At 35.8% G+C, this 27,484-nt stretch overlaps 1 protein-coding gene across 2 annotated transcripts in view; it reads left to right on the top strand.

Annotated features, from left to right (window-relative positions):
* LOC121379359 (pro-neuregulin-2, membrane-bound isoform-like) overlaps window positions 1-27,484 on the top strand; it is a 161,339-nt gene that overhangs the window by 1,380 nt on the left and 132,475 nt on the right. The window contains exon 1 of one of the 2 annotated variants that reach the window (XM_041507936.1): window positions 15,969-16,250. The exons of the other annotated variant lie outside the window; for it this stretch is intronic. The gene's annotated coding sequence lies outside the window, so the exon portion shown is untranslated. Of the gene's footprint in view, window positions 1-15,968; window positions 16,251-27,484 lie in introns of those variants that run through there. 2 annotated transcript variants of the gene reach the window in all.

Below are 27,484 nucleotides of genomic sequence, written 5' to 3'. Positions count from 1 at the left end.
ATGTGTTATCCTGTCTGTGGGATGGTACATATAAAAGATCCTTTGCTGCTAATCGAAAAGAGTAGCCCATGAAGTGGCGACAACGGGTTTCCTCTTTCAATATCTGTGTGGTCCGTAACCATATGTCCGACGCCTTATAACCATAAATAAAATGTGTTGAGTGCGTCGTTAAATAAAACATTTCCTTCTTTCACTCAGAAGTCAGTTTTAATTTAACTCACATAAATGTCACAAAACAATCAATTTAATATTTTGTTTTACTGAATGGCTATGGTGACCATGTCATCACCTAGGAGAAGCCAGTTGTATGTTACTGACCAACTTGTGTGTGATCATAAATAATGATGTTCCCACCAGTTGTGGAGGACTGGCCACAATGAGAAATTTAGCTCAGTGGCGCCACTGATGGGGATCGATCATAAACCGAGGACAGGATGTAGCCCAGCAGGAAAATGCTCGCTTGATGCGCAGTTGGTCTAGGATCGATTCCCGTCGGTGGGACTATTAGGCTATTTCTCGCTCTAACCAGTTCACCACAACTGGTATATCAAAGTCAATGGTATGTGCTATACTGTCTGTGGGATGCATGGTGCATATAAAAGATACCTTGCTAGTAGTGGGAAAATGTAGCGGGTTTCATCTCTGTGACTGTGTCGAAATGACCATATGTTTGACATCCAATAGCCGATGATTAATAAATCAGTGTGCTCTGGTGGTGTCGTTAAACAAAACTAACTTTATTTAACTTTGATCATAAACCCACTGTACATCAGGTGAATACTTGACCATTAAGCTGCAACCCGCCCCTTTAGGAATAAGAGTCAGGTTACTAACTTAAAAAGAGCAGACATGTATTTCAGCCTGAGATTTCACAATGAAATTTCTCATTGATTGTTCCCTTACTAATTACTATTTTTAACTCAAGAATTTCTTTCATGTACATTAGGATAAATTGATTGAATACCTAGCATTCTTAACATTGGCCATGTGTGCAATTTGTTATAGACATAACTAATTACACATATTTCAAGTTGTCTGTTATTTTATAGTGATTCCAGAAATAACATATAGGGTGAGTGGATACGAATACAGATATTGTATACACATATATCAGCTTGTCCTCCCTTCCATGGGTTAGGATCTAGCTGAGTCCATTGAGTGCTTGGATTAAGTGCTTGGGTTGTAGGATCGAATCCCGTCAGTAGACCCATTATTTGTGGTTTTTCCCATCCCACCCAGAGCCCCATGACTGATATATCAAAGGACGTGGTATGTGCTGTCCTTTATGTGAGAAAGGGCATATAAAAGATCCGTGGCTGCTGATGAAAAATGTAGTGAGTTTCCTCAAAGATTGACTATATGTCATAATTATCAAGTTTGACATCCAGTAACTGAAATGCTCTAGTGTTGTCATTCAACAACACAAAATTTAACTTTTAACTTTTCTTCCTTCCATCTATTTGTTCATCTTGCATACTGCCTACCCTTCTTCAGCAAAAAGCTCATCTGTTCATTGGTCCATCCATCCATCCATCAGGTGAAACTATCTTTGTTTTTACATTGATGTCTATGCGAGGTGTCATTAATAAATGGCAGATGGGGTTATTTCACCTGTTTATAAACAAATCTTCACCAGGTACATGTGGCAAATTGCCTTTGAAAGCTTGTGTCTGACAGGTTAATATCAAATTGCTATACAGTTTCATTATTTTAGATACACCAATGAAATTGCATCTTTCATTTGCTTCTGTCTGAATCCGATTCTGTCTCATGACATTTGTGTAAGTTCTCTTCCATGATAATGGCCTCCTGTTTTAACTTCATTTTTTACTTGCCATTTTTATTCTAAATGTCATCATGCTACTTTTTTTTGTTGCATTTATTGATTTAAAAAAATAAAAAAATTGTGACGCTTGTTAAATGTGACTAAGTCAAATCAAAAAAGATTTCTTGGAACATGTTTAACTTAATTTGTGAAAAGATGGCACTCTCAGGAAGTTGAAAAAGATGGCCCAGCAATTGAATAACTGTTAGGTATTGATTGATTCACACAGAAGCAGAATCACTGGTTCACAGCCCAGCATCACATGCTTTCACTATCTGAGAACATGTGTCTGTGAAAGTACTTCACTTTTATACCCATTATTAGCCTCAGTGGCACAGTTGTGCTGTCATCCAGTTTGAAGGTCAAGGTGAATACAGAAAGCTGCATGGGTTGCACCTAGCCCTCAAAATATCAGTTCATGTTGCAACAGCAGTTTAGTACTAATAATAACAACAAGGTTAAGATTTGTTTTGTTTAACAACACCTCTAGAGCACATTGATTTATTAATCATTGGCTATTGGAAGTGTGTGTGTAACTTTTCCCATGCTCATATACCACGAAGGTTTCAGGCATGTCCGTCCCGGGTTTGGTATCTGGATAGCCAGATAGCCAACTAGGGACAGAGGCTATTGGATGTCATACATTTGGTAATTTTGGCAAATAGTCTTAGAGAGGAAGCCCACTGCATTTTTCCATTAATAGCAAGGGATCTTTTATATGCAGCATCTCATAGACAGGATAACACATGTATACATATTACAGCCTTTGAAATACCAGTTGTATACTTTTGATATACCGGTACCAGTGGAAGGAGAAACAGCCCAGTGGACTGACCGACAGGCATCGATCCTAGACTGAACGCACATCAAGCAAGGGCTTTACCAGTGTGGATGGAGTGATGGATGGATGAATACATAGATGGATGAATAGATATATGGATGGATGGATGGATGGTTGGGTTGATTGATGGAAGGATGGATAGATGAGACTGGGTGCATGGTTAAATTTAAAAAGTTTTAATTTTTTTCGGGTAGCTAGCTTGGTTTGGTTAGGTATAGTGGAAGTAGTGATTTCCCTAGAAATTTGACAAGGTATGGTAGACCAAACACTTTTGGGGCATTTTTACCATTTTCAGGGCACTTGTATTTCATTAAAAATACACAAAAATTAATTGAAATAAACATTAATGTAATTTATGTGCTTGCTTTAATAAATGAATGGCCAAAGATATAAAAGGCATATTTTATTAATTAGTAATACCTTTTTGGGTGTTTTAAAAAGGCAATTTTAGAATTAATTACTGAAAAAGGCTTGTTTAATCTAAGGGCAGCATGGTGCTGATTCAGGCAGGATGGTGCTGGACTATTGAGGCATGGTGCTGCACCATGCTAAAACAAACTAGGGAAAACACTTTGGAAGAGTCAGTAGGTGGATGAACATTAGTAGTATAAGATATTTTGTAGCACTATACAGTCTACTACATCTACACTTTGAAAGTTATGGATATGTTTGTCTCCCCCCCCCCCCCCCCCCCATCCGTCCGTCCCTCCCTTCCTCTCCCTATCTCTCCCTATTTCTCCTTCTTTTAATGATAAAAATGTTGTTTCAGATCAATTTTGCAACATCTTATCATGGTGGTACTGCTGATTGCTGCCATGAATTTCAAGGACTGTACCCACCATTCTTGATGGACACCATATACCCCGCTTGGTGTATTTGACCATTCTTGATGAACACCATATACCCCGCTTGGTGTATTTGACCATTCTTGATGAACACCATATACCCCGCTTGGTGTATTTGACCATTCTTGATGAACACCATATACCCCGCTTGGTGTATTTGACCATTCTTGATGGACACCATATACCCCGCTTGGTGTATTTGACCATTCTTGATGAACACCATATACCCCGCTTGGTGTATTTGACCATTCTTGATGGACACCATATACCCCGCTTGGTGTATTTGACCATTCTTGATGAACACCATATACCCCGCTTGGTGTATTTGACCATTCTTGATGAACACCATATACCCCGCTTGGTGTATTTGACCATTCTTGATGAACACCATATACCCCGCTTGGTGTATTTGACCATTCTTGATGAACACCATATACCCCGCTTGGTGTATTTGACCATTCTTGATGAACACCATATACCCCGCTTGGTGTATTTGACCATTCTTGATGAACACCATATACCCCGCTTGGTGTATTTGACCATTCTTGATGGACACCATATACCCCGCTTGGTGTATTTGACCATTCTTGATGAACACCATATACCCCGCTTGGTGTATTTGACCATTCTTGATGGACACCATATACCCCGCTTGGTGTATTTGACCATTCTTGATGAACACCATATACCCCGCTTGGTGTATTTGACCATTCTTGATGAACACCATATACCCCGCTTGGTGTATTTGACCATTCTTGATGAACACCATATACCCCGCTTGGTGTATTTGACCATTCTTGATGAACACCATATACCCGCTTGGTGTATTTGACCATTCTTGATGAACACCATATACCCCGCTTGGTGTATTTGACCATTCTTGATGAACACCATATACCCCGCTTGGTGTATTTGACCATTCTTGATGGACACCATATACCCCGCTTGGTGTATTTGACCATTCTTGATGGACACCATATACCCCGCTTGGTGTATTTGACCATTCTTGATGGACACCATATACCCCGCTTGGTGTATTTGACCATTCTTGATGGACACCATATACCCCGCTTGGTGTATTTGACCATTCTTGATGAACACCATATACCCCGCTTGGTGTATTTGACCATTCTTGATGAACACCATATACCCCGCTTGGTGTATTTGACCATTCTTGATGAACACCATATACCCCGCTTGGTGTATTTGACCATTCTTGATGAACACCATATACCCCGCTTGGTGTATTTGACCATTCTTGATGGACACCATATACCCCGCTTGGTGTATTTGACCATTCTTGATGGACACCATATACCCCGCTTGGTGTATTTGACCATTCTTGATGGACACCATATACCCCGCTTGGTGTATTTGACCATTCTTGATGGACACCATATACCCCGCTTGGTGTATTTGACCATTCTTGATGGACACCATATACCCCGCTTGGTGTATTTGACCATTCTTGATGGACACCATATACCCCGCTTGGTGTATTTGACCATTCTTGATGGACACCATATACCCCGCTTGGTGTATTTGACCATTCTTGATGGACACCATATACCCCGCTTGGTGTATTTGACCATTCTTGATGAACACCATATACCCCGCTTGGTGTATTTGACCATTCTTGATGAACACCATATACCCCGCTTGGTGTATTTGACCATTCTTGATGAACACCATATACCCCGCTTGGTGTATTTGACCATTCTTGATGAACACCATATACCCCGCTTGGTGTATTTGACCATTCTTGATGAACACCATATACCCCGCTTGGTGTATTTGACCATTCTTGATGGACACCATATACCCCGCTTGGTGTATTTGACCATTCTTGATGGACACCATATACCCCGCTTGGTGTATTTGACCATTCTTGATGGACACCATATACCCCGCTTGGTGTATTTGACCATTCTTGATGGACACCATATACCCCGCTTGGTGTATTTGACCATTCTTGATGGACACCATATACCCCGCTTGGTGTATTTGACCATTCTTGATGGACACCATATACCCCGCTTGGTGTATTTGACCATTCTTGATGAACACCATATACCCCGCTTGGTGTATTTGACCATTCTTGATGAACACCATATACCCCGCTTGGTGTATTTGACCTTTCTTGATGAACACCATATACCCCGCTTGGTGTATTTGACCATTCTTGATGAACACCATATACCCCGCTTGGTGTATTTGACCATTCTTGATGAACACCATATACCCCGCTTGGTGTATTTGACCATTCTTGATGAACACCATATACCCCGCTTGGTGTATTTGACCTTTCTTGATGAACACCATATACCCCGCTTGGTGTATTTGACCATTCTTGATGAACACCATATACCCCGCTTGGTGTATTTGACCATTCTTGATGAACACCATATACCCCGCTTGGTGTATTTGACCATTCTTGATGAACACCATATACCCCGCTTGGTGTATTTGACCATTCTTGATGAACACCATATACCCCGCTTGGTGTATTTGACCTTTCTTGATGAACACCATATACCCCGCTTGGTGTATTTGACCATTCTTGATGAACACCATATACCCCGCTTGGTGTATTTGACCATTCTTGATGAACACCATATACCCCGCTTGGTGTATTTGACCTTTCTTGATGAACACCATATACCCCGCTTGGTGTATTTGACCATTCTTGATGAACACCATATACCCCGCTTGGTGTATTTGACCTTTCTTGATGAACACCATATACCCCGCTTGGTGTATTTGACCATTCTTGATGAACACCATATACCCCGCTTGGTGTATTTGACCATTCTTGATGAACACCATATACCCCGCTTGGTGTATTTGACCATTCTTGATGAACACCATATACCCCGCTTGGTGTATTTGACCATTCTTGATGAACACCATATACCCCGCTTGGTGTATTTGACCTTTCTTGATGAACACCATATACCCCGCTTGGTGTATTTGACCATTCTTGATGAACACCATATACCCCGCTTGGTGTATTTGACCATTCTTGATGAACACCATATACCCCGCTTGGTGTATTTGACCTTTCTTGATGAACACCATATACCCCGCTTGGTGTATTTGACCTTTATGTGAGGCATTTATTTTAGAAATTGTAAATGTGTGGTAAATGTTTTGCACACTCTCTCCCCTCCCACCATTTCAAATTCCTGTATCTACTCTTGAAAGTACAGTGAAACCCTGTCTAAACTGTATCCGGAACAAACTGGAATCCTATCAAAACCGACCAAGTTACATGGTCCCAAATTTTCTAAATTCAAAAACACGACCCTCAAAACAGTGGATCCTGTCTAAATTTGATAGATATATATTATGTCCCTGGTGTGATATAGACCATTTCTTAAGTTTCCTTTTTGGGGTACATGTAGTAGGCGAAAAAAATATACATTGACCACAGACATCCTATCCTAGTAAAGAATGTTCAGGTCTTGAAAAAAGTAATTCCCCAACCCCCTAAATATGATCAATACTTTGGTCAAGTTGACATTGTTAATTGTCTAACATAAACCTTTACTATTTTAAATTTGTTAATAAATTCAAACAAATCTTGTTAGTTTGAATTCACTGCATCTAGGTTTTCAGTATTAAATTGATGTGTTATCATCTAACTAAATGGTTTCTATTTTTATTGCATGAATCAGGGGTGGGAATTCTCTTTGGATCCGCGGTTTTCCTCTGATGGAACATTGCGTTTCCTAGCATTTTTATCGTCCTTACCCCGGACCCCTCTAGATTTCCTCTTTTTTACAGTTCACCAATTCCCATCCCTGATGAATTAATCACCTTATTACTTCTTTGATCTGTGTTGCCATAGGTCTGATATATATGAATCATCAAAGAGAATGTTTCCTTCTAGATCTATGTTAATTTCATGTAGTTGAAGCAAATTTCATCTCCAGTAATCAAGCAGGTCTTTTCAGTCACAGTTTGCAACATCAAAGATACTGGTCGCAGGTCTTCCTAGGGTCAAAAGATCAAATTGTCAAACCTGGGGTTTTCTATGATTTATGTGTCATAGCATTTTACATCATGTGCCTTGTAAACACATGGCAATTGCCTACATGTACATACATAAATATGCATGGATTAAACAATATTTTATTTTCACAATTCAAATATAACTGTTTGTCTATAAATGTACTTAAAAGAGCTAATTAATTTGTGGACAAATCTTTGATCCAGTGAAATGGCTGTCGTAATTGACCTCGGACACGCACTACTAGTAATCACTGCTAGCGTTTGGACTGTCAGTGTTTATTGAACTCTAATCAACAGCCTGGTAATGACTCTGACCTTTCTCTATGTGTATTAACTTAGAATCTGAACAAAAACAGACATATTTTACCTTCGTTTACCAGCCTCAGTGGTGTCGTGGTTAAGCCATCGGACATAAGGCTGGTAGGTACTATTGGCCTCGGTGGTGTCGTGGTTAAGCCATCGGATATAAGGCTGGTAGGTACTATTGGCCTCGGTGGTGTCGTGGTTAAGTCATCAAAAATAAGGCTGGTAGATACTATCGGCCCAAGTGGTGTCGTGGTTAAGCCATCGGCCATAAGGCTGTAAGTACTGGGTTCATATCCTGGTACCGTTCCCACCCAGAGTGAGTTTTAACCACTCAATGGGTAGGTGTAAGACCACTGCAATGACTTTTCTCTCACTAACCACTAACCCAGTCCAGATAGCAGGTTTGTGCCCAGGACTGCGTGCTTGAGCCTTAATTGGATATAAGCACAAAAATAAGTTGTAATGAATGAATGAACCTTTGTTTGGCAGTTAATAGTTTAAAATTGAAGCAGCCAACCAAAATTAAAGTTTGTTTTGTTTAATGAAACCACTAGAGCACATTGATTTATTAATCACCGGCTATTGGATATTTGGTAATTTTTTATGTATAGTTTTAGAGAAACCCTCTACATTTTTCCATTAGTAGTAAGCGATATTTTATGTGTACCATCCCACAGTCAGGATAGCACATACCACAACCTTTGATATACCAGTCATGGTGTGATTTGGATTGGTAATTATGACTTCTTTTTTTTTTTCAGAGAAAATCCGTTACATTTTTTCATTAGCATCTTTTATATGCATTTTCTCACATACAGGATAGCACTTACCGCTGCCTTTGATATACCAGTTGTGGAGCACTGGTTGGGACAGAAAAACCCAATCAGAGAATGTATCCACTGGGGAGTGTTGATCGTACACGTCAGGCGAGCACTCTACTGACTGAACTAGATCCCACTCCTTCAGTTAACCATGGGGTTATCAAGAGGTGCTTTAATAAAAATAATAATATAGTACATATGAAACAGTTTTGAGTACAACTGGATTAACAGATAAAGAAGTAGCTATAAGTGTTCTGGATAGATAATGTTAAGAAATACATGTATATTTGAACAAGTGTATGTATGTATGTATGTATGTATGTATGTATCTTTTATGTTCCTTTAGTTGAAACAGAGATGTTGTTGGTCGGACATTCACCGGCATTCGTTTTGCTGAACCAGTTGAAGTTGTAATATTATTATTTTAATAAAGATTTCAAGATATATGTGTAAAACAATAAAGATTTTTGCAAAGTGATCCCCTAATGTGGGATAAAAAATTTCTGGCCATTTTATTTCCATCTTCATCCAATGAATTGGATCACTTTGATATCGCCAGCTGATAAAAAAGTAGTTTTGTTTTTGTAAAGGCGGTGTATATATTATGTGGCACCCAAGATAAATGATTTTAATGATGAACACTACCAATTCCCATTCCGTTGTTTTTATAAGAGGTGATATCCCCGCCAAAATGAAAAGTTTCTAATATTTTATAAAGAATTGCTGAATAAACAAATGACAAAAAGTAAAAATCATCAATTACAACCGATCAAATCTGTAATTGAGGATAAAATATGATACGATAGTTACGGGTAGTGGACACAAAAGACAGAATGACTGTTCTGATCATGTGACAAATTTGGCACCAAATAAGTGGTTTTTCAGTTGGAGTTTTCATTGCTCAAATAAAATACAACTTTTATTGTGTGTATCAAACATACAAATGAATACAGATATGGTCTGTTAAAAATACTGTTAAATTACATTACGGTAGGCCTAACTGATAAGCTACTGACGTTTTTCGTCAGTTGCTTTTCCGTAAACACCACAGCTTGTTTCCTTTGATCTCCACAACTGGTGTAACAAAGGCCGTGGTATGTACTATCCTGTCTGTGGTATGGTGCATATGAAAGATCCCTTGCTGCTAATCAAAAAGAGTAATCCATAAAGTGGCAACAGCAGGTTTTGTCTCTCAATATCTATGTGGTCCTTAACCATATGTCTGATGCCATATAACTGTTTATAAAATGTGTTAAGTGCGTCGTTAAATAAAACAATCTGTAATCAAATGCTTGCCATACAAAATCATGGCAGATCACCAAGGACATTTAGTGTTTTAATTAGCCTGTTGGTAAATTAATAGTGAAATATATTTGCCAACTTTAATTCAAATTTGGCAGTTTGGAGGAGATTCAGTGTGTTTTTGATCATACTAAGATTGGTAGTAGATAAGACTTCATTTTAGTTTGTAATATATCTTTTTTTCATGTACATAACATTATTGTGAGTTAAAAATTCAGTTTGTGCTACTTCATAACAAATGTAATTTGTGTCTTTAAAAATGCTTTGTTAAAGTTGGAGACCCAAGTTTTAATGGACACTAAGTTTGGGTAATCTACAAACCTGTAACACATGTGAATAAAGTTTCAATTGAGTAAACAAGAGTCTGTGACATTAAAATATCTTTAAAAACAGACGAATTCATCTCAGTAACTGGTACTTTTGCTTTTAAAAATATCATGGTAACACTTCAAATGTTCAGAAAAGGATAATCTAAACAATAAAATCTAATAGTGATAAATATACACTTATAATGTTTATAAACTAAAATCCAACACTTTCATCATAAGCATGTATCAGAAACATGTTACAATAACAGCAAATTGATGACAGACTTTTTAATAGAGATGACTGATAAACTTTCAGGTTTCATTATATTTGTTGTTGTATATCAGTAAGTGAACACAGATGGTGGCAGTCGTCACAAATATAATACACCACTTCATGTCCACAATCCATAATTTGACTATTGAATGTATATATAATCAATAGCAAAAATGGAAGTTTTTAATGTTTAGGTGTGTACGTTGAATGGATTTGACAGAGCTCTGAATTTATCAGCTCATGTTTCACAGTTTTCATTAACATATTAATCTGTCTTCCAGCTGTTGATCAACAGTTCATGAATAATTCATATGGATTCTGATTAATAAGATGTGAGAAAACCACTAGTTTATTATGTCTTCACTTCTGATAATAATTTATGTTAAATATTGTTCTGTATATATATATATATATATGTATATACTCTTCTAAAAAAGAAGGGGAACTCTAATAAGAATTTACAATTGCCAAAATTGTAAGGTATATTAGCTGTGGGGAATGGTTATATGACAATAGTGAATTAATTGGGCAAACATTACAACCGGTAGTTCAGTATTACAGTAGGTTTTATGACACCAAAGATCTTGAAGGACGATTGGGGTCAGAAGTGAAATTTGAAAGTTGATGGGTTTTTTATCAGTAAATCGCAAATTCAAACAATAAAAATGACTAAAAACAAAACAATAACAACTGTATGATCAAAAGAATGAAAATGATTGATAGAAATAATGTCCCACAGTGATTAACCGACCTTCCTGGAAATGGTCAAAATCGAGATTGACACTCCATGCACGTGTACGGGGCAACTGTGTGATGCACGTGCAAACTATGGATGTGTTTCAGTGTGTTAATAAACAGACCTGAACCTTCTTTACTAGGATGTCTGTGGTCAAAATGTATGTTCGGTCTAATAGTTGATATTAACATTAATATTTCAGGTTCCCCTACTTTTTTTTTTTAAAGTATATATATATGTATATGTATATGTATATGTATATGTATATGTATATGTATATGTATATGTATAGTTATGATGTACATTTCCATAAAATTGTGGTCTGTGTATAAAATAGTTTGTCATTTTACAATTTAAAAATCTATTAGTATAGCTCCAGCAATTTTGAAATATGTTTGCTATAGGCAGTGTGCTGACTATTTGGAATTTGCCTACAGCAATTTAGGAGTGTGATTTAGGTTAGTCGGTTGAGTGCTCGCTTGAGGTGTTTGTGTCACAGAATCGAACCACCTTGGTTGATCCATTCCAACCAGTGCACCACAACTGGTCAAAGGGTGTACATGGTATGTGTTTTCCTGTCTGTGGGAAAGTGCATATAAAAGATCCCTTGCTGCATTAAGAAAAATGTAGCGGGTTTTCTCTGTTGACAATGAGTCAGAAGTACCAAATGTTTGACACCCAATAGCTGATTATTAATTAATCAATGTAATCTGTTGGGTGTCGTTAAACAAAACAAACTTTTAACTTTATAGTATTTTAAACAAGTAACATTTACAACTAATATAAAATAAAATAAAATTATACCTTTAACCAATGGCAAATATTTTTTTATTGAAAAAGCCCCTGACTTTGTACAGCAATTCACATTGGAATTACAGAACTTTGTCTTTGATGCTATCTGTGAGTTTGAGATTGTTATATCCAATTAAGGTTTAAACATGATGTCTTTGGCACACACCTCAGGTATCTGGCCTGTCTGTTCAAAGACAGTGGGTTAGTGAGAGAGAAGTCGATGTAGTGGGTGTGTAAGGCCACTTATTATGCTGTAGGTCTTATACACACCCACCCACTTCTGAGTCATTAAAACTAGCTGGGTGGGAGCCGGTAACGGAGTGTGAACCCAACACCAACCAAACTTAAGACCGATGACTTAACCACTGTGTCACATGACAGTAATACAGTGTAAAACTTATCAAAACAGGACCCTCTGTAAACTGGAAAACTCATCAAAACAGGACCCTCTGTAAACTGGGTAACCCTCAAAACAGGACCCTCTGTAAACTGGAAAACTCATCAAAACAGGACCCTCTGTAAACTGGAAAACTCATCAAAACAGGACCCTCTGTAAACTGGAAAACCCTCAAAACAGGACCCTCTGTAAACTGGAAAACTCATCAAAACAGGACCCTCTGTAAACTGGAAAACTCATCAAAATAGGACCCTCTGTAAACTGGAAAACCCTCAAAACTGGATGTTTTTCACAGTCTCTTTTTAAATATCCTATTTCTCATTCCAGCCAGTGCTCCACAACTGGTGTAACAAAGGCCGTGGTGTGTACTATCCTGTCTGTGAGATGGTGCATATAAAAGATCCCATGCTGCTAATTGAAAAAAGGAGTCCATGAAGTGGGACAGCAGGTTTTCTCTCTATATACATGTATCTGTGTGGTCCTTAACCATATGTCCGATGCCATATAACTGTGAATAAAATATGTTGAGTGCGTCGTTAAATAAAACATTTCCTTTCTTCCTTCCTTTTTAAATATCAGTACAGAAGGGAACCTATCTAAACCGGATACCCCTTAAAACCATATTTTTTACTTGGTCCTGTCATTGTCCAGTTTTGATGGGTTTCACTGTATAGTGTGTACCTACCACTCACAAAATAAATTTGTATTTAAATCATATATTTGGGAAAGATATGGTAGACAGACTAGGTATAAGATAAAAATCAGTGTCTCTACCCCCCCCCCCCCAGGCGATGAATTCTGAAACCGCCCTAACATGCTTTTAAAAACCTACAAATGCAAAACATATTTTTTTGCAGGGGGTGGAATCTAGCTCACTAGAATACTGTAGCATGATACCCACTTGGTGGACCCATTCTCTGATGTTTTTTCTGTCCTAACCAATATCCCATGCCTGGTATATCAAAGCCTGTGGTATGTGCTGTCCTGTCTGGGAAAGTGCATATAAAAGATCTCTTGCTGCTAATTGAAAAATATAATGGGTTTCATTTGAGACTAGGGGCAGAACGAAGCCCAGTGGTAAAGTGCTTGCCTAATGCACAATCGGTCTGGGATCAATCCCCATCGGTGGCCCATTGGATTATTTCTTGTTCCATCCAGTGCACTACAACTGGTATATCAAAGGCCCTGATATGTGCTATACTGTCTGTGAGATGGTGCTTATAAAATATTTCTTGCTACTAATGGAAAAATATAGTGGGTTTCCTCTCTAAGACTATATGTCAGAATGACCAAATGTTTGACATCCAGTAGCTGATGATTAATAAATCAATGTCGTTCAACAAAACAAACTTTAACTTTTCATCAAAGACTATGTCAGAATGGTCAATGTTTGACATCCAGTAGCTGATGATTAATAAATCAATGTTCTCTACTGGTATCATTAAACAAAAACAAATATTTGTAGAACATCAAGCCTGTTGGATAGATTTTGACATAGCCTGCATCCATACATAATACTCGCTCCAGCCAGTGCACCACGACTGGTACATCAAAGGCCGTGGTATGTGCCATCCTGTCTATGGGATGGTGCATATAAAAGATCCCTTGCTGCTAATCGAAAAGAGTAGTCCATGAAGTGGCAACAGCGGGATTCCTCCCTCAATATCTGTATGGTCCTTAACCAAATGTCCGACTCCATATAACCTTAAATAAAATGTATTGAGTGCATCATTAAATAAAACATTTCCTTCCTTCCATATATAACAAGTATTGATTTTACAGTACTAGTCTTTAGGATTATGCTTTAGCATTAAACTATTAAACTGTAAACACTTTTAATTGTATTCTAAACCACTTTTAAATCAACTTCTCTGCCTCTTAAAGTGGACTGGGCATATAATATGTAGTCTTCAGAGGAAACCTGCTACAAATTGTGCTATTCACTTGATTTCACAAAACATTCAAGCTTTTTAGTCCATATAAAATATTTAGTGGGAAAAACTAATTACCGATCTCCAGATGTGTAAAATTTTAAAGACTTTTTCAAACTGTCTTGTAAAAGAGGAACTACACCAGAAACTTCAATACCAGTCAAATCTGATCTTTTGAATGCAAATTAGATTATTTGGAGAGCAGATTAAAGCGGTGCTATGAAAGTGGTTGTTAGCGAAAAGCTCAGACTGCTGTCAAATTCACAGAGAATCCCACAACGACATTGCCATTCCCATGGATGTGTGTAAACTGTCCAAAGTTACAATGTCACCTCACGGCTTATTGATTTGATAATGCTAGCTCACTTTGTCCCAAAGAGCAAACAGTCGTGGGTGATTTCCGTGTTTCCTCCATCAAGAGAGAGAGCACCACCTATAACGAAGACTGTAGGAGAGTCAGTCCAAGCACATGTCTGTGTGTGTGTGCCGTGCTCGGGCCAGGGTTACAGCAAGTGACCGCTGTGTGTAAGTGTCCGATTAATGTAATAGCGAGATTTGTTCTTCAGAGAAATGACGCTTCGGCGGCCCTGGCTGTCTCATTGAGGGTGTGTTTGCGGTCACGTTGATTAGAGGATTTCTCTTTCGAATGGAGTTAATCATGGAATCATGTGGGAGATGGCTTGCTCTTAGCCGAGCAGATTAACTTCGCCGCTTGAATAGTGTTCATTTCTTCTTTTTGACGATTTCTCTCTTTCGTTGTACATCTGTGTGCAAAAACAGAGTGTAGTATTTTCGAGATAACTTACTAATTTAATGTATCTAACTCTCTTCATTTAAACTTATGTAGTTTTCTGTTAATTAACAATGTTTGACCTTGTTTCGATTTTGTTACTAATGCATTATTTTATTTTTTTTGTAACATGTTAAATTAAAAATAGTCATATGAATGCTGGTTTGCTAAGATTAATATCTAAAACCTAATATACATTTGAAAATATTTGTACATGTATCTTTATTTTAATGAATTAATCTTTTCCCCGAGATTGTAGTTTTCAGAAGATTAATTTTATCAACATCATTGTTTTTAAAATGTTTAATTTAATGGATAATTGTTGCACCTCCAAATAAAATCCATGATCTGCTACTGACATTGGAATACGTTATTGCTTTTAGTCATTCTAATTTTATGGCTACAGTTATTTAAACATTTATTAATAATAATATAGATTAAAAAATGGAAAAAAATTAAAATGTAATTTTAAAAAAGTTGTTTAGGATTACATACATATTTAAAGTACTTTATTAGTTATAATATATTAATTTTTAAATATCCAATTAAAAGTTTATACAGATGATATAATTATCAATCTTTAATGCCTTTATATTGAGAGAAAAAGATTATCCATTTTTCTGCATTAAAAAAGTGGGATGAAAGCATAAAAAAGTAGCTTCATGAAATATTAATTTGAAAAATTCTAAATAGAACTCAGTGAAGCATTACAATTCCTTTGCAATCTGCTTTGCAGTTTAATAACCAGTGTGTCTTGCCGGGCGAAAACAAAATAACAACCTGAAACCTGTTTGTATTGATGCCTGCATGCTGTCGGAGTGTTGTGTGGTCACAGTGCTGACACACTGTCATCGGATGGTGTCTTGGAACCTTTCACATCCATCCTGCAGATGGTATAATAGCAAGGGCGGCAAATGTTCTTGAGGCATTCGCAACAGTCGCTACTACGTCAATACAAGTTAATAAGGATTCATTCATGGGCCGGGACTGGTGACGGCTAACAACTGTGTTCCTTTTTATTGGAGTACTTTGTCCTCGGTACGATGACGGACATTTAAATATCGACAGGTGAGTTAAGTGAGGGAGGAAAAAAAAGCCCAATATCTCTTTAATTGATCTTCTCTTGTCCATTCATTTTACATCAGAATGTTTGTGCTGTATTTCTCCTTTTAAGTGAAGGTCATGTTATAGTTCTTGGGGAGCAAACATACAGAAAACTTTGGGGATGCAAATTTACAGGAAGAAAACCCCCTTCATTCCTCCTTGTTGATTGTTTTCTTTCTTTCTTCTGCTTCTTTCTTTCTCGGACTGTTTGTGAAAATGGTCTTCCTTAAATCATAATTATTTAATCTTTCTTTTCTTCCTAGTTTATTTCTTTAGTTCTTGCTTCTTTCTTTTTTCTTTATTTCTTTATTTTTTATTCCTCTCCTTCTTTTCTTTATTTATTTTTCTTTTCTTTTTTCGTTATTTAGTTATTTTTTACTTAGAACATTTTTTAATTAATTAAATTATCTTTCATAATTATTGTCATTATATTTTTACCTTATTTTTTTGTTTTTCTTTCTTTCTATTTATTTCTGTTATTTTTTTTTTTTTTTTTTATTTAGATTTTATTTGTTTCTTTATTTTTCTTTAGTTATTTTTATTAATGAAATTAGTTTTTTTTTTTTATTAATCATTTAGTTTATTTTCTTAATTTAAATTTTATTTTTTCTTTCTTTCGTTATTTCTTATTTTTTTTTCTTTCTTTTATATAATTATTTTTCCTTTTTATTTCTTTTCTTCGTTATTTTTTTATTTATTTTAGTAAATTTTTTTTTATTCATTACTTTTTTTCAACTTTATTTTATTTCTTTCCTTCCTTTTTATTCATTTAATTACTTCCTTCTTAATTTTTCATTATTTTCTTTTCTTCTTGTCTTTAATTTCTTCGTAATTAATTAAATCATTTCTTTCTCATATGTCTATTCCTTCCTTCCTTCTTTTCCATCTTCTTTTGTTCTTTTTTTTCTTCTTCATATCTTACTTTTTCTTCATTTCATTTTTCTTCCTTTCTATTTTTATTTCATTCTTGTCTATTAGGAAGTAATATCCTTCTACTTACTATTCCGTTCTGTTTCCTGCCATTACCCATCATTGATTTCTTTCTTTCTTTCTTATTTTTCTTGTCCCCCTCTTAGTTATATATCTTTCTTTTCTCCTCTAATTATTACTCTTTCTTTTTTCCTTTCTGTTCTTAAGCCTTATTCTTATTCAATTAAGTCCTATAACTTCTTTCTTCCTATATTATCTTTCTCTTCTTGAACTTATTTCTTTCTTTTTTTTCTTTATTTCTTCTTCTTTATATATTCCCTTCTATTAATTCCTTCCTTAATTCCTTTCTTTTTCTTTCGTTCTTTTTATTCCTGAAATTAGTCTTAATTAAATCCTTCCTATTCTTATCTACTCTTTCCTTAGTTTTTCCCCCCTTTTCTTTTCTTTTCTTTCTTTCTTTCTTTCTTCTTTTCTTTTCTTTCTATTCCTTCCTTCCTTTTTATTTAGTCGGTATTTTTCTTACTGCAATTAGTCATTCCGTTGCAAATAACATCCTATTATTATCTCCTTCTTTCCTTCCTTTTTCCCCCTCTTTCTTTTCTTGATCTTTCTTTTATTTATCTTTCTTCTTTATTTCTATTTATTCTTCCTTCTTTTTCTTTCGTTCTTTTTCTTTCGTTGCCATTAGTAATTATTCCATAGTATTCCTATTCACCTTCTTTCCCTCTTTTATTTAATTCCCCTCTTTCTTTTATTCTTTCTTTATTATTTCTTTATATTTTCTATTCTATTCCTAGAGTCCTTCCTTCCTTTCTTTCTTATTTCTTTTGAGTTAGTTTCTTCATTCCCATAGTCATTATTCCATCCTACTATTTCTTTCCTTACCTTTTTACCCTCTCTTTCTTTTTTCTTTCATTTCTTTCTTCTTTCTTTTATTTCTCATTGTTCTTTTGTCTTTCTTTCTATTCCTTCCTTCCTTTAGTTTTCTTTCGTTTCTTTTCTTTTCCTGCCATTAGTAATTCATTCCATCATTCCTATTATCTATCCTTCTTTCCTTCCTTTTTATTCCCTTCCTTTCTTTCTTTCTTCTTCTTTCTGTCATTCTTTCTATTATTATTTTTCCCTTCCTTAAGGTCTTTTTGCTTTCGTTTCTTTTATTCCTGCCATTAGTCCTTCATTCTCCATTCATTCCTATTCTCTCCTTTCTTTCATTCTGTCCTTTTATCCCCCTCTTTCTTTTTTTTTTACTTTCTTTTCGTTTTCTCTTCTTTCCTTCCTTCCTTCCTTTATTCCTTCTTTTCCTTAATTTCTTTCTTCTTTTGTCGTTCTTTTCTTCTTCTTTATTTAATTCTATTACATGCCATTTAAGTATTTTCTTCCAACAATCATTCATATTCCTCCCTTCCTATTCTCTCCTTCTTTCCTTCCTTTTCCCCCTTTTTTTTTTCTTCTTTCTTTCTTTCTTTTCTTCTTTCTTTCTATTCCTTCCTTCCTTTCTTTTTCTTTCGTTCTTTTTCTTCCTGCCATTAGTCCTTCATTCCATCCTTCCTATTCTCTCCTTCTTTCCTTCCTTTTCCCCCTCTTTCTTTCTTTCTTCTTTTCTTCTTTCTTTCTTTTTCTTCTTTCTTTCTATTCCTTCCTTCCTTCCTTTCTTTTTCTTTCGTTCTTTTTCTTCCTGCCATTAGTCCTTCATTCCATCCTTCCTATTCTCTCCTTCTTTCCTTCCTTTTCCCCCTCTTTTTTTTCTTTCTTTCTTCTTTCTTTCTTTTTCTTTTCTTCTTTCTTTCTATTCCTTCCTTCCTTCCTTTCTTTTTCTTTCGTTCTTTTTCTTCCTGTCATTAGTCCTTCATTCATTCTCCTTCCAATTCTCTCCTTCTTTCCTTCCTTTTCCCCCTCTTCTTTCTTTTCTTTCTTTCTTTTCTTCTTTCTTTCTATTCCTTCCTTCCTTCCTTTTTCTTTCGTTCTTTTTCTTCCTGCCATTAGTCCTTCATTCCATCCTTCCTATTCTCTCCTTCTTTCCTTCCTTTTTTTCCCGCTTCCTCTCTTTCTTTCTTTCTTTCTTTTTCGTTTCTGATGGCAGTCATGGTAACCATAATTTCTTCTCTATCAATTTTGGTTTGATGTATCCATCTCAGTGTTAATGTATGTTTCACTATTGATTTCAGTGATTTATTTATTTATTTATTTATTTATTTTGTGTATGCAGTGGTGATAAAACGTGGATTAAAAGAAAATACATTATTTGATTATTTCTGGAACAGCCATGTAACTATTAATTTTACTCGTATTATTATTTATCCTTAATAACTATTATTTTTAACACTGTAAACCATAACAAGATATTAAAGTGAAAAATATATCAGATCTACATGTATAGTGCAATCATTATTTGACAGATTATATTTTAACCAATGTCACCACCGACAATAAAAAAAAAGAACCCCCCCCCCCCCCCCCCACCAAAGTAACGAGTACTTGTCCCAACACTGTAATATATTTTTTTGACTTACAGTGTATTATTATTATTTATTACCCATATGGGCAGTGAGATAAGGGTGAATGTAGTTTTTATCTGTCGTTAGTTTGGTGACGCCATTGGTTTCCTCGACTGTCAAGTCTCTCGTTGATGAGATTTTACAAACAACAGTGAATGTACCTAAAGATAGCTTTTGACGTCATTGCTTTTCTTTATAGTGACGTCATCAGTTTCCTTAGACTTTCACATCTTGTATATTATATAGTTTGTGTCATGTAAGAAATTTAAAGTTTAAGTTTCTAAACTATTTACACTATGGGTAATAAATACAATAACCCACTCGATACTCATGAAATTAACGTTAAAGCTAAAGCTCGTGACTGACAACATTAATTTCACTCGAGACAGATAATCCGTAATTCCTTGTAACTCGTATTATTATTATTCTCCTACTGGTTCCAACTAGAGGGGATTGTAGGTTTTGTCTTCATCCTTATGTCCATCTGTCTTTCCGTCCGACTGTCCCACATACAGTTTAGCAGACATTATTTTCACAATGCATCAAAATATTGAACTAAGATTTTGTGTGTAGCTTTTATCACTTACTGTCACAGATAAAGTAATATATCCATTTTTGACAAAGTTATGGTCGTTGGACTTCAGAGATACGAAAGTTGTTTTCTGGGTTTTTTTTAGTGTTTTTTTGCAATACCTCAAGATATTGAGAGGAATTTTTGTGTATATCTTTATCATGTACTGTTACATATCAGATTTGACTTTGATGTTGATTTACCCATTGTTCACAGAGTTATGGTTCTTGAACTTAGGAAATATGAAAATGTGTTGGACCGGGAGGGGACATTAATTGTTTTAGCAGTACTTTGAGAATGCTTGTTTATTATGATGAATCCTTTTACTAAGCGTGGTTATCGGCTTTTGTTTTGCTAGTACTGGTTTATAGCATAAATTGGTTATTTGCATGTTATTCGGCTGCACAGAACTGACTTTTTTTTTTTAATCTTACAACATTTATACTGTTATTTTATTTATTATTATTTTAAAATGCATGTATAAACAAATGAAATGCATACATGTATCAGCATTCAGACAGTGTTCTGCAGTGAAGAGTAAGATAGACTGTCCACAAGGCATTTGTAAAGTTTATCGTTGGTTATAATCTGGAAATGGGGCTCTATTGAATAATTGGTTATACCAGTTATTAGCATAAATTTGACATGCACAGGGGCTATGCAATTAAACTGATTTGACTGTATATTGTTTTTGTTTAGAATACCTGTACATAATGCTACCTGGTAATTAATATGTCAGCTGGTCTTGGTTGTTTAGTTACAGGGCCCTTACTGTTATCAAATTCCAAGTTGATAGATATTGGCGTAATATTCCACCTGAGGCAATGGGGGATTTTTCATTCCAGTACCAATTTGAAAGACAGGATGTAGCCCATTGGTAACGCACTCACCTGATGCATGATTGATCTAGGATCAATCCCAGTTGGTGATAAAAGCCAAAGTATGTACTGCCTGTGGGATGATGCCTGTAAAAGAAACCCTTCTGTTAATCGAAAAGAATAGCCCATGAAGTGCGAACAGCTGGTTTCTGCTTTCATTTTTGTGTGATCCTTAATGTCCGATGTCATAACTGTAATAAAAATCTGTTGAGTAAGTCATGAAATAAGACATTCCTTCCTTCCTTCCTTCCTTCCTTCCTTCCTTCCTTCCCTCCCGCCCGCCCGCCCGCCCGCCCTCCCTCCCTCCCTCCCTCCCTCCCTCCCTCCCTCTTTCCATCCTTCTTTCCTTCCTTCCTTCCGTCCTTCCGTCCTTCTTTCCTTCCAGTATCAACTCCAATTTAGAGTGAGTACACTGTTATGCTAGTCTCAATGGGGACATGTATAAGGCAACATACACTGTGTTTCACAGGTGTGATTATGGGCGTATCTCCTGAGTGTATGACCCCAATGGGGGATAACTACCTGGCAGGCACTTCAGATTCCATGTACTCTGGAATCGAGTGATACTGAGATAATTCAAACATTGAGTATGGCCCTGGTTTTCAAATAGTACCATACCATTAGTGAAATAATAAATCATGACATATCAAATATCTATTCAAACCTTTCACAACTGGCTATTAAAAGTTTATAACTATTATAATGGAAATTAATTAGAATTTTTTTTTTTTTTATCATATGGCTTTTAACATACAGTTTATTTGCTGTTTTTTTTAAACAGAGCATGTTGCACATGCTGAGGTTTTTTTGTTTTAGATGTTCCGTCTTTCTGCCTGTCTGTGTCTCTGTGTCTCTGTCTGTCTGTCTGTCTGTCTGTCTGTCTGTCTGTCTTAGACACATAAATCTAGAACCACCAATCTACAGATTCTAAAGTTTTCTAACAACATAATGTCTTGGTTAAAAATAGTTCAAACTGGCATACACTGCATGTAATGACATTCTGACCACCATGCACACTCTACTGTGTTTAAAGTGGTCCATATTACACGTACAAATGTTTGTTCATTGTATGAATTTTGAAGTCTATTTTATCATGCAGTCACTGCCAATGCCGTGGTCAAAACAATAATCCAATGTACATATCTGGCCACTTAAGTACCTCTTCCCACTTGGTGTTTTATCAGAATGCTAATTTGCTTCATTTCTTATTGATCCAAGTAGTTTGGTCTTTCGACACATTTTTACACCGTTTCTCTTGCCTTCATACAAGAGCAGTCAGGTTTGCAGGGCCGTATCTATAGAGAGTTAAGGGGGCCAGCTGTGGTGCAGTACTCATGACTAGTGCTATCAGTGGGGCAAGATATGATCACCTATTGCAAACACCTGATATCATGACTGTTTTAACTAATTTTTGAGTGCATATCATCACAGATTTATTTATTCCATTGAGTTCTGTCCTGTGCTATAATTTTGATTTAGTAAACTAGTCTTGGAGTGGCAGTCCTCTTGAGCGGTGCAGGAAGGATGTATTGTCCAGTAAAGGATTACTTCATAACTGGCTGTCCTCCTTCAGACAGGACACTAAACAGAGATTCATGGAATCAACCACCTTTTTGCTAAATCCCCATTTGGCTTTGCATTGTGTAGAGATATAGGATGGATTGCAGATGACCGTTTTGTCATTCAGATTATAAAATACAGTACTTAACTTTTTTGTCTAGACGAAGAAGACTCTAAGGTAATGTTCCCTGATTCATGCTTTCTGCTGTCTTGTAAATACTAAGAATTGATTATTAAATGTCATGTTTTTTAAATTTTACTCTAAGACAACTGAGTTAGTTTAGATCACCTGCCCGTGAGGTTTGGTGTTTTCCAATCCAAACCAGTACTCCATAACTGGTATATATGTATGTTGTATATGCTAGATGTCCTGTCTGTGGAGGGGGGAGTGCATATAAAAGAGCCCTTGCTGCTGATGGAAACATTATGGGGTTCCCGCTGAAGACTGTTTAAATTTACTGAATGTTTGATATCCAGTAGCTCTCAATTAATTAATGAATCAATGTGCTCTAATGGTATCGTTAAAGAACACAAGCTTTAACTTTACTCTAAAATGGGGGAGGTGGGGGGGGGGGGATTAAGCTCAGTTGTGCTCGCCTATGGTGCTTACATTGTAGGATCTGTGGGAAATGAATGAATGAATGAATTAATGTTTAACGACACCCCAGCACAGAAATACACATCGGTTATTGGAAAGGAAGGAAGGAAATGTTTTATTTAACGACGCACTCAACCCATTTTATTTACGGTTATTTTGTGTCGGATCGGTTATTGGGGGTCATGTCTGTGGGAAAGTGCACTTAAAAGATCCCTTGTTGCTAATGCTACTAATCTAAGACTCTTTATTTCAGAGTTACCAAATGTTTGACATCCAATAGCCGATGATTGATTAATCATTGTGCTCCAGTGATGTCGATAAACAGAACAAGCAAACAAAAAAACTAAAACAAGGAACATTGTGTTTTCAAAATTTTCATTATTTATATTTGCTACTGTTAATTATTTTATAATTGTGTAGTGATATCTGAAACTTGCATAATGAATTGGTATGTCATACTAAACAAAACATAAAAAAGTAACCATGCCAGGCTATAGTCATGCATGTTTCATCATACAGCAAAAGTACAATGTGATACATCTGTATCCATACAAAACAGTGCTATCAATTTTGTATTACGCAACCCGGTAGTGCTATAAATATGCTAATCCAGCCCCAAGACAGCACGCAAACCTGTGATGTATTAAAACACTTTTTATGTTGATGTGTAGTTGATGTTGAATTATTTATTTCGGGTTACTGTTTTCTAAACAAAGACTAATATAACGTGAATAAAAACCTCAAAATGTCTTATTTATTGAAGGGCTGTGACCTACAGTAACTTAATGATGATTCCTGTTGGTGGTGTATATAAAAAAAATGGTCATTGTTACATATATATTCTGGAGTAATCAATAGTCTGTGATACGGATAAACAGTAAAGTAAAGATGTGTAACCAAAAAGCAATAAAATGAATATTATTTACGTAAATAGTTGGTCCAGTGCTGTATATAACACACTGTGTTATTAATATCTACTGCCGAATTCATTTTTGCCAAAGCCAGGTTTTAAATAAAAACCACTTTTGGCGTACTATGTAAAACGTGCACTGAAATCTTGTTACATGTTTAGCAATTTCAGTCTCTGGATCCTTGTATTTGGTATTAGTGAAAACAGTCTTTTTCTTGAAAAAACATATGTAAATCACTTATCAAAATGTTTTTCATTGTAGATGTATTCTGTAAGCAGAACAGGAAGTGTTGGTTTTTCATTTGTAGATAAATGTCACATCACTTGTTCGCATATGTGCTTGCAAGCTTTAGAAAAATAAAAGTGACATGCGTGACTATTGATTACTCCATGATACTCTTGAATATAAAAGAAAAAACCTGGTATCAGCAGCTATTTATCTTTTATATTGTTTCTGCCTCCTGTTCTGAAGCTGAAGTGGCCAGAATATACATCCCGCCATTGAAAGACAAATTAATAATTGCCCTCCCCTGTCCCTTAGTTACTAGCATCCTTCGATGCCTGGGTTATTTTTCATTCCAGCCAGTGCTTCACAACTGATCATAAGGTGTGGGACATAGCCTAGTGGTAAAGTGTTTGCTTGATGCACGGTTGGTGTAGGATCGATCCCTGTTGATGGACCCATTGAGTTATTTCTCGCTCCTGCCAGTGCACCATGACTGGTATATCAAAGGCCGTGGTATGTACTATCCTGTCTGTGGAATGGTGCATATAAAAGATCCCTTGCTGCTAATTGAAAAGAGTAGCCCATGAAATGGTGACAGCGGGTTTCCTCTCTCAATAATGGTGTGGTTCATAACCATATGTTTGACACCATATAACCTCCTTCGATGCCTATGTACCTAATAGCTGACAAATATTCCTTTCCTTTTCAGAGTCATTTGGTAACATTTCACGTGTGATTTAAGAAAGAACAAATAGAGATCCTTTGTTACTATTACAGAATTTTTTTTATAAAATTAATTCCTGTTAAATATTTAATCTTTTTCAGAATATTTTATTGTGGATTTTTTTTTTCAAATATAGAAATAAAGATGTATTAACTTTATGGGAACATGAGTCTCATATTCTTGTGGGAAAGCAAAGCTTTTGTGAAGTGAACTATTTGTGAAAAGCATATCAGTTGTTTACCTTGATTGTGGATCTATGAGAAAATACTGTTTTTCTGAACCCAACGAACCGTGGTGGCCACGTTCACTATTTATTAGCAAACCATACAAATATTAATAATCAGATTACAACAATTAAGAAGTTCCTATCAGTATTGATTATATGGACAACTGATGGCAATGGATGTGTGAAAATAGTTCAAAAGTATTGGACAAAGAAATGGCTATTTGAAGTAAATCCATAAGAAATACGGTCAGTATGTGAACTATATATATATTTGTTAATTAATAGCCTAGGTGTGAGAGTTGACCAATGAGCACATGTTGATTGATTGATTGTTTGTTTGTTTGTTTGTTTGGGGTTTTGGGGTTTTTTTTTTACATGACACCACTAGAGCACATTGATTTGTTAATCATCTGCTACTGGATGTCAAACATTTGGTAATTCTGACATATAGTCTTAGAGAAGAAACCTGATGCATTTTCCCATTAGTAGCAAGGGATCTTTTATATAGACCGTCCCACAGATAGGATGACACATACCATGGTCTTTGATATACCAGTTGTGGTGCATTGGTTGGAATGAGAAATAACCCAATTGGTCCACTGATGGGGATCAATTCCAGACTGACTCTGTATCAAGCGAGTGCATTACCACTGGGCTACATCCCTCCCCCTTTTTCGAAAGATTGCAATTTTGTAAAATTATGTAATTGTGTAGTTGTTTGCTCATATAAAGAGTTTATCCATCATTTGAAATGATTTGTTACATAGTTTGAATATATCTGTATTCTGATTGGTCAAAAACCAGTCACATGGCAGTCTATAAATAATGCTATTGCGCTCAGACCATTCTATCTGATTAGATCATATTGACCACTGAGATTTGTTTAATTCCATGTTCCTGTTCTTATCACATCGCACAAAGATCGTCAGAACATATTTTGCAGAAAACTATAACCACACACAATTATATTTTTAATAAGATAAAAAAAAAGAGAAAATATGAATGTACTAAACTTTCTGATATGATAATATATGTACTTTAATAAAACAAATTATTGGTCAGTATCAGTGTTGAATATTGTCCTCACAAATTGTCAATAATTGACAAGTATCCTTCATAGAATAGTTGTCTGCCCTTCATGTAGAACTGTCTCTGCTTTAATGTAGCAGAACTTATTTAAAATACTAAGCGTACAGTAAACATTGTGTTACAGGTAGTTGAATAATCATGTGAATTAAAGTATGTAATGAACCCTGTGTGACTGTAACTACATTTTGGTGGAGTGTACGCATCTCGAAGAAACTCGAAAAGATATATTTGGACAACGAAATGTGATGGAATCCTTTTGATTCCATCCAGAACTTTTATTACAATTTTTACGTGATACTGACTTTTATTCTAAATTTTAATATTACCTATTTATGATATTTGTATTTTTTTGCACAGTTTTTTACACTGCGTTTTAAATTAATTGTTGAATTTTTATATTGATGTTGATCATCAACTTTATTTGTTTGCATTGACCATAGTTTTGACACCCAGTAGCTGATGTATTTTCGTGCTGGGGTATTGTTAAACATCTATTCTATTCTATGTAACTACATTTTTTTGCATGTGTGTTCCTTTTCACTCTTGTTATTTATAATCCCCAAGATGGACGCACATTATCCACTTCAGACTGGTCCAATCCCCAGTCTTTGTGGATCACACCCATGAATTTCCCCTCCTCTTATCCCTCAAGTCTGCAATTTATCCGTCTGCTAGCGTTACTTTTGGCAACAGGGAACTGTTTGTTTTTGTTTATCCACAATAAGACCATGCTGGTAAATGCAATGCAATATGATTATATCAAAAGAAAAATAATGCACATATAAACAAGATAATGTGGTGTCTAGACAGCAAATATGAAGTGATTTACTGCATGCATGAGCACTTCAAGACAGAATGCTGGCTTCTGCGTATTTCTTGTCACCAGATCTTTTATTAAAGTTTCGCAGACCCCTGCTTAGTTCTCATATTGATTTAGCCATGCTTGTTCGCTGTCAGTCAAATGACATTTGAAATATTTCCTTTTGTTGAG

The sequence above is a fragment of the Gigantopelta aegis genome, chromosome 8, assembly GCF_016097555.1.
Source record: "Gigantopelta aegis isolate Gae_Host chromosome 8, Gae_host_genome, whole genome shotgun sequence".
Classification (NCBI taxonomy): domain Eukaryota; kingdom Metazoa; phylum Mollusca; class Gastropoda; order Neomphalida; family Peltospiridae; genus Gigantopelta; species Gigantopelta aegis.
Note: the sequence above shows the minus strand (reverse complement) of the source record. Positions and strands in the feature narration are given on the sequence as shown.